Here is a 15,741-nt window from a genome sequence, read left to right as displayed (position 1 = left end):
GGTTTCAAATGTGCAAAAGTATGATCTCAAATGTTACTGAAACAGGGAAGTTTAGGTTCCTAAATGCCCTTGTGATTCTGGAGAAAAGTGGCTCACCATCTCCCACGGCGACATTTCCTCAGTCCTCCCCTGGCATTCGCACAAGAAGCTGATAGAGGAGGTGCTTTGCACATGTCCATGGCCTGTAAACTTGGTGCTTGAAGGCACAGCTGAGCTATCGCAGCTCAAGAAACAACTGCACATGGGTTGAAGAGCAGGAACTGTCCTCTTGGGCAGTGTTGTCTGCAGCAGGCAGTATAGAAGAGACATTGGCTTAAGCATCCATGAAAGAGATTTAATACAGACATTGTCCCTCACATTTGTGAGGGGATCAGAGCATGACATAGGCAGATACTGTGTTAAACTCCTGTGTGGTAGCTTATGAAGGCACTGTAGCTCACTGGTAAATCTGAGACCAGCTTCCCTTGCAGACAAATGTTCCCCCACGTCAACTATTTTGAGTGACATCGGTGGAGTAGTGCCAGCTTACAACAGCAGTACATCTGCTCCCACATCTTTACATAACTGTTCCTGACTTTTTCCTATTTTTTTCCACAGGTAAAAAGAAGCTGTGATTATCCTGGATTCGTTTGAGAAATGCCACCAAAATTGATGATATCATGATGATTATTATTAATATTTGCTAGTGTTCATATTTTAAGCCCTTCAGATTCTTCCTTACATTGCTTTCAGAGCTGGGCTGTTTAAGCCATTCCCAATATGACAGGCACAAAAACGAGCTTTATAAAAACATTAAACATGCTACAATAATTGGACCAAACCTGATTTACAGTCACTCTAGATGATCTAATAATGCAGGTTCATGCAGCAGTGAGCAATTTGACGGTCAGACCAACAGTGTTTCAGAAAAGGGGAAAGTCATGAGGCAAGCAAAAGAATGCTCTGTGGAAATAAAGCACTCCACAGTGGGGCTGTATTTGCAAAAGCATTTTTCACATTCAATAATGTTTTTCTGCTTTAAAACAATACCTACTGCAAATGCTGGACACATTTACTATAGGCACCACGTTGACACCACCCTAGAGAAAATAACAATGGTTTGGCAGACTGCAAAGTCTTTTAAAAATAGACTGTGAAGCCCCTGAGAAAACAGCAAGCTCTAAAAATAGGACTAGAGCTGAAGGAGGGTGGAAAAAAAAAAGCCCCAAAAAAAGCCTTCCTGATGCAAAAGCTTGGGGTCATATACAAAACATGGGGTTCCTTCAAGGACATGTAATGAATTCATTGCAGTGCTCTGCAATGAGTAAAAGATTCGTCTCTGATTCCCTCCTGTGCTGCACTGGTCCTTCAATGAGGGGAAAAGAGCAAAAATGGCAGAATTTTAACAAATTCAAGCAGGTACAATCTGGGGATTCCCTCCCTGCCTACCACTGCTCAGCCCTTGAGAAAAGCATCTCATGGAAGTGGTGTGGATCTATCTTTGCTTCTCCCACATTCCTCCACACACACCCCTGCCTCTGTTCTCCAATGCTAGTGCTCCTTCACACTAAAAGGGATTTTATGAGCACATCCTTGCTGCACTGACACAGAGACAGACCTCTGGAGGCTGAGAAAATCATTATTATAACCAAAAAAATTTTAGGCAAGTGGTCAGATTCTTGATTGCTCGGGGTGTAGGAAGCTGGGCATCCCATTTTCAATTTGCATGCCCAAGCATTAGGATAAGGCATGAGGCTTCTGCAGGATTTTAGACACACCCTCCCCCCTTTTGGCCCACTACAATGATAATTTTTAGTATCATTCTGTTATATTTGTGAAATAAAACTGGAGCCCTCCAGTGGCCAAAACCTCACCAGTAACCTTGCTGGAGGGTAACCAGAGATGGTCTCTGAGTTAGCTGACCTACTTTACTTTGGCTTCTGCCAACGAACAGTACGGAACTGGCTCGACAGCAGAACTCAGTGGGACATACCGGGGCAGGGAGCAGCCAGCGCAGACAGACGTGTGGGGTCCCACAGGTTAAAATCCTGGCACATCCTTCAAATCTGTGATTTGCCCACAGATTACCACTGGCCAGATTTAATCCTCATCACTAGGTGAGCAGACAGCAATAGAAAGGGGGGACAAAAAATGGTGCGGTGAATCCTGATTTAGGATCCTGCCAACTACACCAATTTGTCATGAATGGGTGATTTAGAGCACTTAAAGAATCACCATCAGAGATGTTAGTGAAAGCGGGTTTAATATGATGTTGTAAAAGTGTGACTTAACAAAGTTTGATAGCAAGGTTCACTCTCTAACTGAACAATGATTCCAAATTACCAAGTCACAAATCAAAGTTACCAAGACAAAACCAGAGTTACCAAGGCACAAATCAAAGCTACCAAGACAAAATAGGAGCTACCATAGTACAAGGTTATGCGCGATATGGGTTGCTTACCAAACATCTGCCATTGGTAAAAGGTCTCTCTGTCTCTAGGAGTAACCTTCAGGGGCATCCCAGCTCAAGGACAGATCACTGCAGTGCAACCACGCTGCCTAGCAGGGAGAGCTCAAAGCTCTTCCTTAGGGTGTCATATTTATGGAATAAAGTGGTTGGCTTGCAGTCAAATTACATGCAATGAGAAAGCTATGCATGAGACTCCTTGAACCGACAACGTTCTTTGGTCCTTCATAAATGGCTCTTGGAGAACCACCCACCATTCATGTGTTAATCATGTGATGGTGTTCCAAATTCATATGCATCGATGCTCACTGTGTCATTCTGCTCCTTTGTGGGTTTTCAGAGAACAGATTAAAAATAGAGGAGTTCTTGTCCCAGCTACAGCTCAGGTCTTTACCTTCTTTGGAAACTGTACCAAAGTACTGCTAGCTTGGTTAACAGGTCAAGTGCGTGTGTCGCAAATGGTCATGGTCACTTGTTAGAAATATCCCGATCCATCTCTCACTTAGAGAGTTGCGGGAGAAGAAAAACCTAGCCCGACTCCACGGCACGAGTGCAATAGAAAGGCAAGCCATCAGTACAGGAGGTCAGAAACCCCCAGAAAAGCCACTCTGTCACCTCAGAGAATAGTTATGAGGCTCCAGGGAATTATATTCCTTTAAGGCAGCCACAAAATTCAGCCAAATGAGGTTGTGCCTGTGCTTTTGGCAGCTGCGATACAAATGACTGCTCATTGTAGACGTTTTTTCTTGAGCGCTTACCTAAATGTGCTTGTCCTTTCTCAAACACAGTGCAATATATTCCAAGCAGTGGACTCAGCAGAAGCTGAGCCTCACTTGTGTGCCACTCCAGGTTTCGGGGTCTCCTAATGGTGGCTCCTGCCAGTGCGACAGCAGTTCCTTTATTGGATTACCTTATTCCTCCTTGCCAAGTGCTGTCCAATGCAGAAGAAGGCAGGTTTGCTTGTCTAGGGTTTCCTTCCTTGCACTTTGATTACCCTAGTTCTTTTTGATTACCCAATTTTTTGGCCCAGAACCTCAAGAAAGTTGAGTTACCTCTGGATCCAAGGAAGGGAAATGACACGCAGTCTCCCAGCCTTCCATGATCGTCAGTGCCCTCCTTGCAGGGTGGGCAGACTCTGAGCAGCACATCCAGGCTGCTCTGGGGTGCTTCAGCTGAAGGATGTCACGGCAGAGTCCTCCCTCACAGGCTGCTCCTCTGTAGGGTCACAGAAATCTCGACCCTGCCCCAACTCTCATCACTCCTGGGAGAAACACTGCAGAGGAACAGGAAGCTTCACCAAGCCCAGACAACGAGCTGCTGGGGGAAACACCACTTCTTTTCTTTATCTGTACTGCCTAACCCTGCAGGCTGTGGGCAAGGACATGGTGACTTCACCTCCTGGTCACATTGAGTGCCACCTCCCTGCCTCTCCTCTTGAGACTTATTACTTTCAACTTAACATCATTTTAACAAGAGTTCCCCAAACTCTTAAAGCTAAAAACCAGTTAGGCATTCCACTGGTCACTTGTTCCATCTTGCAGCAGAATGAACCTTCTCCAGCAGGTCCACAGGCACCTGCGGTTCCCCACAGATCTCCAGCACACCGTTTCCCTGCCCACTAATAGGTGCCGACAGCAAAGGAGCGCTCCACTCTGCAAAGCTTCCAGTCACAAGGGTGACATTCCCAACAAGCACAGTGGACTGGCACTCTTGGACGCCAGAGAGAAGATCAATCTTTCAGCCCATGTTAGGCCTTCTGTGCTGGATCTTCAAAATCAAACTGAATGCATAGATGCAAAAAAATTTACAGAAAACACACGAGCTGAATTATTCCCCTTAAGCCTTATTATTCTACTTAAAAACAGTATATAATCAAGGGGGAAACAATGGCTCAAGACATGGAGCAAATCTAGAAGATCCCAGAAACATGGAAAAGGGAAAAAAGGTGATTAAGAGACACTTCAGCAGCTGATAAGAGTTTCTTCCCTTGACTGTGGGAACAACCAGTACCTTACTGCAGCAGGACAGGATTGGAGACTACAGTGCTGTGCCTCACCCAGAGATGGAGCATGGTTTTAGAATAAAATAGGTCAGATAGTTTATATTTTCTTAGAACCTGGTCCCATAATCAGCTTCACACCTGGCGTGCTGAATAGCATCACGAGGGGCCTTCCTGTCTGCTAAAGCTAGATGGCTTTTTTGTGAGTACAACATCCAGAGATGCTGCAGGTGTAGTCAGTGGTCCCCAACAGCCTGGCTGCGTGCAGTTGTCGCTCTGCCACAAGTAATCACTGGAATGAAAGGGGAGTCTGCTTTTGGAAGAACTCCAGGAAGCATTTGGCACAGTTTTTAAGACAAAAGAGGAGGATCAAACAGGTGGGGAACAAGAGGATAAGATGGAAGAAATGTTGAAGATTACAAAGGGATGGCTGGAGAAGCTTCCTGTGGTTGAAAAAGCACCACAACTGGCTAGGAAAAATGTTCAGGTGTGTTATATGTTGCTTTGAGATCAAGAAGGCAGTGAGGAGAAATGAACACAAATTAATCAAGAGAGTAATTAAAGCACGTTCAGATACCTTAAAACAAACTATCTCACTGCAAACTGGAGTTATCCCTGTTCTATAGGGCAGTATTTACTGCAATCTAAGACACTAAATCACTGTTTTAAAAAGAACAGCTTGTTCACCGTGCACAGAGCCAAAGTCAGTCCAGTTTAATGAACTGCAGTGCACAAGCTCTGGAGACTTCTGGCTGCATTATTCAACATTGATATAAAGCCCTTGGAACAGCAGGAACAAGTCCTCATGGCAGCATAATACAGACGATGTTCAGGTAGGCAGGTATTACGACAGTGGGAAATAGATAAGGAATCGCTTAGGAAATCCGTGTCAGCAGGAGCAAGGGAAAAGGAGCATCTGCCTGATCTCGACTGGGAAGGAAGTTCACGTTAACATATTATCCATCCCAGTGCACAGCCTTTCACCTGGAATCCTCCAGCTACATCCCTGACCAGTCCCTGTGAAAGGAGTTATCTCCAGTCACCAAAGAAAATCATTTGGAGACTTTTTTCTGGCGCGTATCGCGTTCACACCACTGCAGTTTTTAGGTGGAAGGCACAGACTGAAAAGATAGCTCCAGAAAGAATCCTGGCAATAAATCCTGCATGTGTTGGATGCAATTACTGGAGAGTAACTTTACCAAGACCAAGCTTTGCCATGAGTCTCAAGAGGAGATGTTTCATGTGCCTTTAAAAAACTTCTTTGATTAGTAGCAAAGAACTTTGTGTTCACCTAAGTGCCAGATTAACAGTCTTTGACAGCTTAACCATCCCCAAAAGATGCAGTTCAGACAATAACAGGATAATCATCCTCATCACAGTCCTCCTGAGACACTGCCCAGCAGGGAATGTTACTGGAGGACAGAGAGGAATTTGTTTCCTGCATCCACTCCAGTACAAGGATTTGTCATGAGACTCTCAGATTCGGCAGCAGCACTGTTGGTGTAGCCCAGTTTCACCAAGGTAAGCAAATGCTTTGAATCCTACTTGGCATGACTTTTGGAGCAAAATTGTAGCAATTTCTTGTTAGTTCCTTGAGAACTTCATCACATCATTAGGCTCTTCCCTGTCTGAAATGGTTTGTTTTTTTCTGGAGGAGTAATATAATCCCTGGATCACAGCATGAAGCCACCATTGCTATTAGACATCCCCCACCTCTGTTCTTGGTTGGGGAAGAAGTGAGCTCCTCAGTGAGTTTTGTGGGCTTTTTTTGCTCCCTCTGACTCTACAAGCTTAGTTAACAGTAATCAAGTCCACTTACCTGGCTTGCACCAGATCCCAGCTATCCAGCCAGCAGAAAATCTAGAAATATCCCACCAGCCCTTCCCTAAGCCTCTAGATACATCCTTCTCTCTCCCATACCACCTTAGCTTTTTCCAGCCTCTCACAATGGGGTGTACCTGCTCCATCAGCAAGAGGCCGGTCCTATCTCACAGGAACCAGCCACTTTCTGACACTGAGACCTTTACAGCTTTTAGATACAGGGACCTTATCAGCTCAGTTTGCTGCCACTCACTGCTTCAGTTTGTGTGCCCATGATTCCATTCAAAGAGCTCCTACTATAACCTAAAGGAAAGATTTCAGATGTACCTGAATATCTGCTCCCTCTATTCCCTCCAAATACATTTCCCTCTCCTAGCAACTGATTTCCAAAGAAGCTGAGGCTGAGGCCGTTAAGGTTCTTGGAGGCTGGCAAGAGTTTGGGTATCCCCTAGTGGCACTGAACAGAATTCCTGTCGCTAAAACCTGGATCTCTGTAACAGCTCACACCCTTCCCATATTAGCACACATCCTTCCCTGACTCTTAATTATCTGCTTTGCTGTGCTCCCCAGCATTCCCAGCCATGGGCCACGGTAACTAATTCTGACCAACTTCATTTGTAGCAGCCACAGGAAAATAAAAGGAGTGTCTCTTGACACCAGATATGTTAAGACATGAAGGGTCCGGTTATTCTGTGCTCTGTTGCTGAATACGAGCCTGGGCCACACTTGTGTTTGTGGCTTTTAGCAAGAATGTTTGTCTTCAAACAGCTATGTGACTGTGGGACCAAAGGCTTGTTAAATACCATGATAAAGGTATCTGCTGCCACTACCCTAGACAAAAGATATAGGCTCGCCACAGTGGCTTTATCCATGGAGCCATCCTCCACAGCGAAGAGGAGTAAAGACTTCAGTGTTAGAGAAGCAGGAGAGCACCTGCTGCAAAATCTCTAGGCTACAGATCTGTCTATCAGATGAGATCATATTTAATACTGAAAGAAGTTTGACAATGTTACAGTATTGTAGTTATTTCATGTTAATACATTCCACCATGATTAACAGTAATAATGATTTAAATATTCTGAAATGCAATATGGTAGAATATTTCAGGTTTGAAAACAGGATTTTTTTTTCAGAGAAACTTTAAATGCCGCTGCTCTGCTATGAGAAGGAGCTTGGTGACAAATCTTGGTGGCACACTTCTCAGCCCTCTGCAGCACGGCCCCAGCTGTGTCCATGTCACATGCAGGTAACGCTCCTACATTTCCTTGTCCATGGAGACCAGTCTTTCAGTCATCCAAAAGTATATGCTTTAGAGTTGGCGAGGTCAGCTCTATAGTAACCAAAGTTCCAGAGACTGAGTGGAACAGGATAACCTTTCTTTAGCTTTTTTGCCTCATTCTGTAACCTTTACATCGTGACAGTACCCCTGCTATCAAATTCAACAGGAGGTTTCATACAATTTTATGAGACTCGTTATCTGGGGAATACATCTACCATCAATTTTTAAGCAGGAAAGGATTTCTATGATCGTGCAATGTAACGTAACAGAAAAGGGAAGGGAACAGTGGAAGCTCAACCTACCGGCAAAGCGGCCCTGTAATGCTACTAGCTCTTCTCCCATGGTTACCCTCACACCGTTCCTGTCCTCTAAATCCACAAGTTACCCTGAAAGGATAACCTCAGCAGGCAGACACCCCACCCTTCCATCAGCGATGGCTGGACACCCCACACTAGTGAGGCAAAGGACCTACCTTTTACCACTGAAATGTGGTTAGTAAAGCAGCAGTGAATACAGCCCAAGCCTAAAGTCAGCAACACTGTTATGTCAACTTACTTGTCCAGCTTGGGGAGTTTTAAAACAGCTGAGCTGTGCCATATAAATAAAGACAGATGCATCAGCAGCTCCATAGACACTGCCTAGTTCATGAAGAGCAGCAGGGAAAAAAAAAAGCAAACAGCTACTTAGAGTGTGCTAAAAAGAGAGAAGGAAAAATACATATAGTGTCTGAGAGGCAGAGCCTGTAGGGATAGCTATTTACACACCTGAAATAGCACTGCAGAGGAAAAGAAAAAAAAAAAAAGAAAGAGAAGAAAATAAAAATCCAGCATTCAAACTTCCTCCAGCTCACCTCTGAATGCGTCTGCGCCCTCTCTGGGGGAGCCGTGCTCGTCCAAGCCAAGGCAGGGCCAAGGGCAAGGGAGATGCAGGTGTGCAACGGAAAGGATCAGAGCTAGGAAAAAGCAGGGGCTGTTTAGGAGTCAGCAAGCTCAAGGGATACAGTGAGAACATGAGAGAAAAACGAAGCACTGTGCAACAGCTGATGTGAAGGAGTTTGTTCCCTACAAGGTGCCCAGAGGCAAAGGGATGGACAAAGGGAATTGGGGCTATCGTAGCTCAGTCCACAGCAGGGTCAAAAGAGTAGGCTTCAAAATTTGGATACTGCAGTGGAGCAGGCAAGAAGGACGAGGGGTCAGAATTGCAGATTTGCTAAAAACTTGAGCAGAAGTCTCTGGCATCAGTCAGAATTGCACCATCTGTTCTCCAAAGACAAGTCAAACCAGTGGTACCGACGAAGGGTGCTGGCAACACAACGGCTAACCTTTGGGGCAGGTTCCTCAGTGTCAGGTATGCACCTCTGCTGCTCACCTCACTGTGGCCACTGTTGCCAAGATGTTTCATGGACTCCTCTGATGTCCCAACAGCAGCACAGTACAGCACATAGAAACTTTCCACTCCCTTGCAAACTTCTGACTTCAAGGAGACTTGGAGGAAGAGCAGATAAGCAACTCGGAATAGCAGCTCCTGAAGTGGTCTTTTCCACAGCTCACTCAGAAGTGTGGAGGGCACTCTCTCAGAAGCTGGGACTTACCTGCAAAATATCTAATGCTACAGGTGTCACACCAGCCATTTCCCCTTCAGGCTTGCTGTACACTTCTAGAGAACCCAAGGAAAAGCAGCGGATCAGACCTTCAGCTTTTCTTTCAAAAGGTGGATTTTCCCTGGAAATCATGCTTCTCTAGAGATTTCTACTAAATAAAATTCAAGCCAGTAAGCCCAAAAGATCTGAATTCACTGCAAGAAGTTCTCAGTGAGTTTTATGAAGCTGCAAGAGACATTATATTTCAGCTGGTTGTCATAAATTTCATCCTGGAGCACCACAATCAATAACATGATTTATGCTGGGAAAGCATGAGGCCTAAAGTAACACTCTGACCTCATGCAAACTGTTCATTTGGGGATGATCTAACTCCCAGATTCCCAGAACAGCTCCTCAAATTATTAGGAGGAGTACTAGTTGTCATAGGCAAAACCCACATCAGGGACCACTGCAGTGAGTTGGTTCCAGTATCCAGGACTAGTCAATTTAACTTATTAGCATGGATGTTACTTCAGCATCTTATGGAAATAAGCCTCAGAATCCACCTTTAAAGTCACTCCATGTGCTGTATATTACACCGTTAAAATGTGCCCTCTTCCCTCATTAGGAAGAATGCAGAGCAGATGAACACAGCGCACCCAGCCCTGAAGATGAAGCTCTGCTGCATTGTGCCTTGAACAGTCATTAATGCTGCTGCAAAGAAGTGAAAAGTTTCCTGACACAGTCACATTTTCCATGGAAAAGGAACTGAACAAGAATCAAAACTACAAAAGATTAAACAAGACAGGCCACAGCAGAGGCAGCTGAGAAAAGGTAAGAAGATGTCAGCTTGCTCCCTTCCCTTTCAAATGCTGTCACACACTGCTCTTGTCAACAGTACCGCAGTGCTACTCCAGCTGCACGCACCAGTGTAGACATGAGCAGAATCACCATGTGTGTATTATCTTTTTCCTTCTCACATCTATATTTCTTCCTGCTGCACCATCCCCTCTCCCTCCCATCAGCGTTTAAACTAGACCGAACCAACTAGTTTAGTATGCCTGGAATCCAGTAAGCTGTTCTCCTTGTATATTCCAAGAAAGGAGCTCTGAGACCTCTGACTCCACTTGTCAGGGTGCTGACTCACGCTCATCTCTATGAGCTATTGTTGTGGACGATGCTGTCTGGATCTTTCACAACACTGATATCAAACAGCATCACAGCACCATCAAGTATCATTAGCAGTGATAACTCCCTGTCTCCCCTATCATCAATCTCCAGCTCCTTGCTAGTCTCATCTTGTGGGTGCAGCAGTTCCCCAAAGACAGGGAAAGTCATCCCTGCTTCTGGAGACTCTACCCATAGTGCAAGGAGTCACTGAGACTTCACCTCACCAGTCCCTGCAGCCCATGAGATCCACATTGCTCTCAAGTGACACTGTTTCCCTGGCCAGGGCATGCAGCGATCCAGTGACTCCCGATGCAGGTTCTGGCTTTCTGCTGGCAGACAGGGAGTTCTGTAAGCTAGCAGGAAGGGTAAGCCCCATGATCCTTTCTCCTCCCTGCTGTCACAGTGAGGAAACTAGGCACCACACCAGAAGCAACTCCAGATGGAGGTACAGAGGTTGAAGCACGGTAGGACTACACAGTACCAAGCAGGTCCCCGCAGGGCAGCAGAGAGTTGGGCCTCACACTAAAGACGTTGCAGTGTATTTGCACCTTTGCCACTTGGTGGTGCCTCTAATTTGGAATTGCAGGGCTGCTAGCTTGGTCACCATCAGGAGTGCATGGTATGGACGAAAATCCTCAATGCTTTCTTCCCTGCATAGGTGATGCCCAGATCTGATTACCATGTGTCCTGTGTTCGGCTGGGATAGGGTTAATTTTCACAAGAAGTCGGCTGGGCTGACCCACACCAACCAATCATACGGGATGTTCGACACCATGTGATGTCATGCTCAGTATTTAAGTGGGGAGCTGGCTGGAGCAAGGTGATTTGCTACTCAGGAGCAAGCTGAGCATCAGTCGGTGAGAAAATTGCACTCTGTGTATTCTTTTTATCAGTATTATTATTGTTTTTGTCTTCTCCCTTTGCCATTCTGTTAAACTATTTTTATCCGAACCCATGGGTTTTGCCTTTTTCTTCTGATTCTCTGCCCCATCCCACCGTGGGGGAGGAGTGAGAGAGCGACTGCATGGTTCTTTGTTGCTGGTGGGTCTAAACCATGACACCATATGGACATATAAAGCAATGAAAGGACTGTTTTGGGTGTACAGCATAACCAGAAGACAGAAAGTGGGCAGCTGCAGAAGGTAACCAGTACCCGGTTGATTTGGGAGAAGCTACAACTGCACATCCCTATATGGCAGAGCAGTTTAGGAAAGAGGGTGACTTCCTTAAACACATTTTCTCCTTAACACCTTCCTCAGATCATCGCTAAGCCCCTCCCAACCCAGGGATGTCCCTGTGCTACCTTCAGCTCCTTCTTGACAAAGATGTGTACACACTGATCCTCTGCGGGCACTGCCAGCTCTCAAACAACATTCAGGTGCAAATGTAGAGGCATATTTTACTCTACTGAGCAGTTGGGCTTGGATTATCACTATCTCCAAGCTGCTTTCTACAAACCACTGGGGAAGGGGTCCTGCTGTTTTTCACCCTCACAATTGCATGCCATCAAGTTCCAGTGATCATAGCAAAGCAAGTCTTACATGAGCATTTGCTTCTCCCGCAGGGCTGGCTGAACTTGCTGACCCTAAGGACACCAGGCTGGGCTCACAGTCCACTCCAGGCTTTTTGACTGTGAGCATAATAGAGATTGCGGTTACATGATGCATCTTTGACTATTATGAAGTGGCTTGAAATGGCCATTTTCTGGTCAGCATTAAAACATACTGTAAAGGGTGATTTTTTTCTATTAATAAACAAGGAAAGTATTCCCCTATGAGTATGCAAATTGCTACCCAGGAAATGGCCTGGGCTATTAAGAGCTATTAATGTGCACAAAATCAATACACAGGCAGATTGTCTCTCCATTCAGAGGCAAACACACCAGTCACACTGGCTCAGCTTTGTCTGAGGGGTGGAATATTATTTTTTCCCTTTTAAAAGAGCAGGAGTATGCTATAGAGACCTTGTGTTACTTAATGGTGTCACCAAGAACATCATCACTTCAGTTTCGTTCTTCAGACATGGTTGTTAATGAAGACAAATTTGACCAAGCCACAAAGACAAATAGACGTAGAGCTCCTATCTTGCTCTGGTGAGCACTCCTTATGTCATTGCTTCATGAACTTCAGACTCACTGCAGTGGCTACTGACTTGCTAGTTTCCCAGGAATGGATGTCTGCTGCCTACAACAAATTTGAAAAGTAAGGATGAGCTCTACATGATGTAGTTAGTGTCCATCAAGCTACTGTTCAAGGCTCTTTAAGGTTCTGTTTTAAGGAGGTCACTAAGAAAAAATAGCCAGTTGTCAGTAAGCCAGTATTTACTGTCCTGCTGTTCTCATCTCCACCAACAATATTTAGAAAATCTGCAAATCAAAAAAGGTTGGGAAACAGTTATCTAACTATATTGGAGCTTGGGAAAGGTCTGATGTGTATCTCTTCAAAGGGCTAAAGCTATATAACTCCATTTAGTATCATTTACTATTGAAGTTGATGTGATTTTGGTCTAGGTCGAGGGTTTCTGTTTCAGCCCATCTTCTGCATGAATGTTAGTAATTCTGAAGAACAAGTAGTTTGCTAACTACTAGATTGATGGGGCTGATTTTTACTTCATCTCTTCTCAGGAATACTGCTTGTTAGTGGGGTTAAATTTCGACAGCTGAAGTCCTGACCCTATTCTCCACGACCTTGGTGTTGTGCTGTAGGGGAAATGTTTTGCTAATATAATGGACAAAGTTAAAATACCTGTGATATGTTTGAATTTTTTTCAGTTTTCATTAGACTGTTGATTTACTCCTAATCTGCACCTAACTTTAAGATCTGACTTGAAATGTAGTTGTGAGAGATGCAGTTGAGGCCCAGAGGTTTTGGAATCAGCCAGATGATCTGGTTCAGATCAAGGGGCCGTCTAGCTCCACATGTGTCTAGCAATGACCGCAAACCAAAACCTAAGGAAAAATAAGAACAGAACAAACATATATGACACTTCCCTATATTTTAGTCATTTCTAGCTCTCCGGGTCTACTGAACCCAGTGTGTTTTGTTTATTTAATGACGTGCAATCAATCTCTTCTACTAGTGCTTAACAGGTCTCCCCTTATTTCCATGTAAATTTCTTGCCTTCTCACCATCCTTTGTCTATGAGCTCCCCAGTTCTGCTTCTTTTTGCATGAAGGACCACTTCCTTCTTTGTGTTTTGAACCCGGATCCCAACAGCTTTATTTGATTGCTCCTAGTCTAGTTACCCATAACAAACAGGTAACTCTTAATCCCTACTCAAGCTCTTCAAATCATTCATAATGAGACTTCTGTCATACTTTCTGCATCACCCGTAGTCCTTTTTTTTTCCAGGTGGAGGAGTGCCAGCCCACTCAGTCGCTCCTCAGACAGAGCTGTTACTTACATTGATGATCCTCCTTGCCTCCTCCGAACATTGTTCAGTTACAGTCTGAAGATGGGGCACCAGGACTGCAGATGGTACTCAAGCTCCTAGCAGAGCCTTACATTCGATTTGCTATTTAGACTGCTACACAGCGCTCAGATGATTTTTGATGGAGGTATGTATCATAACCACATAGTCTCATTCCTGATAGGCAGGGACCCACTCAGTGCCTGTCACTGTGAAGCTAGGATTATTTTCCCCCTACCTATTACTTTACGTTTACCTACACAGAATTTTTTCTGCCTTTTCATTGTACTGTCACTCAGCCTTGCAAAGTCCTTCTGCAACTCTTTACAGTCAGTCCTTTTCCTTACTGCCTTGAAGAGCTTTGTATTATCAGCAAAGTTGCTCACCCCCTCTGCCAGATCATCTATAAAAGTGTGGAACAGCACAAGTCTCAGGACAGGCCCTATTTACCAGGGATTTCTCTCCATTCTGTCAGTTGGCCAGAGACTCTGCCCAATGTTTCCCATTTTTAACCATGCCAGGATCTTCCCTCTTATCCCATGGCTGTACAGTTCCCTCTAAAGCCTTCTAGAAATCTAACCTAACCAAACAGACTCACCATTATCATTGTGCTTGTTTACCCCTTCAAAGAAATTAGTTTTCTAAGGCAAAATCTTTCTTAACAGGAACCGTGCTGACTTTTCTGAAGGAAATTTTTCGCATTTATCAGGCATTCATTGATTCAATTCTTTGTCTAATTGTCTATCAATTTGCCTAGTACAAATGTCAGATTTACCAGATCATAGTTCCTTAGACACTCTTGTGGCAACTATTTTAAAGAATGGCACCATGCCTGCTACTCTCCAGACTTCAGGCACCAATGGAAGTTTAAGTTAATTATACAGTGTTGCAAGTAATTCCACTGTTTCTCTTGAAAGTGAATACCACTCAGTTCTGGTGATTTGTCAGCATTCATTCTGTATGTCTGCAACACAATTTCTGCCACAGTTATTTAACAGGAGAGGTGCTAGTCTGTCGATTTCATTTCTTCTAATCAATGACTCTCCAAAGTGTATTCTCTACTGGGATTGCCAGTTCACTTCTAGGAAGATCATTATAATAGGCTAATTACAACAGCAAATATAAATGCCGTACTCAGAATGAATACATTTATACTCCTTGCTGCTGCTCCTTCTTCCTGCTGTTTCTTTTCTATTACCCCTGAATGCAGTTGTGATCTCATACTCCATAGGCTCTACGGGTCTTTATGGCAAACATAGCTCAACTGGATCAGCTCCTGGGTTAGCCTTGCACAACTTACGCCTTCCTCAATCCTTCCTCCAACGATAAGCTCCCAAACTTACCCTAAACCTGACTGGATCAAAAAGCTCTTTGGCTCATCTGTCATGCAGCAGTTACACTGCAGTAAGTCAGACTAAGAGGGTGTCACTGAACTTACCATCACATTTGAGGAAATGTAGGAAGACAGATCTCTGGGGCTCGCAGATCCAGTCCTGGAGTAGTTGTATCTTTTGCCAGGACTCTCTGAATCCCAGATTTCAGAAGGAAGCCATGTAATAATTCATTTTCCCCTCAGCATTACTGAAAATGAAAGTTTGTCCTTCCCTTCCCTTCTTTTTGTGCAACTACCTCATTAGCCCCAATTTCTGGCTGCTTCCCTCATCAGAGTAGCAAAGATCAGATTGTGTCCAATCTGACAGCTTGTCCAGACAGACAAGGATGTAGAATTTGGGATGGTGCCAGCATGCAGGGATAAAATGGCTAAGGGTCTCATAGACATCAATGTGAAACGTGCAGAAAATTGTGATCATTGATAATACAGCATCACCACACATCAGTGTGCAGTATGGTGCTGTGAGAAATTCTGTGTTTCTATGGGGTCACATTTTTATTTTGTAAGTATTTACAAGAACAGAGGTCAGGACTAAGCTTACAGCCTGACTAGAAATGCTTTTATTTCCATCACCAATTTACAGTTCTGATGAGTGACCACCTACATGCAGCCTGAGAAAGACAAGGTGACCACTCCTCCCTTGGTA

This window comes from Opisthocomus hoazin, chromosome 1 (genome assembly GCF_030867145.1).
Source record: "Opisthocomus hoazin isolate bOpiHoa1 chromosome 1, bOpiHoa1.hap1, whole genome shotgun sequence".
Lineage (NCBI taxonomy): Eukaryota > Metazoa > Chordata > Aves > Opisthocomiformes > Opisthocomidae > Opisthocomus > Opisthocomus hoazin.
The sequence above is the reverse complement of the archived record's forward strand: the minus strand, read 5'-3'. Positions refer to the sequence as shown.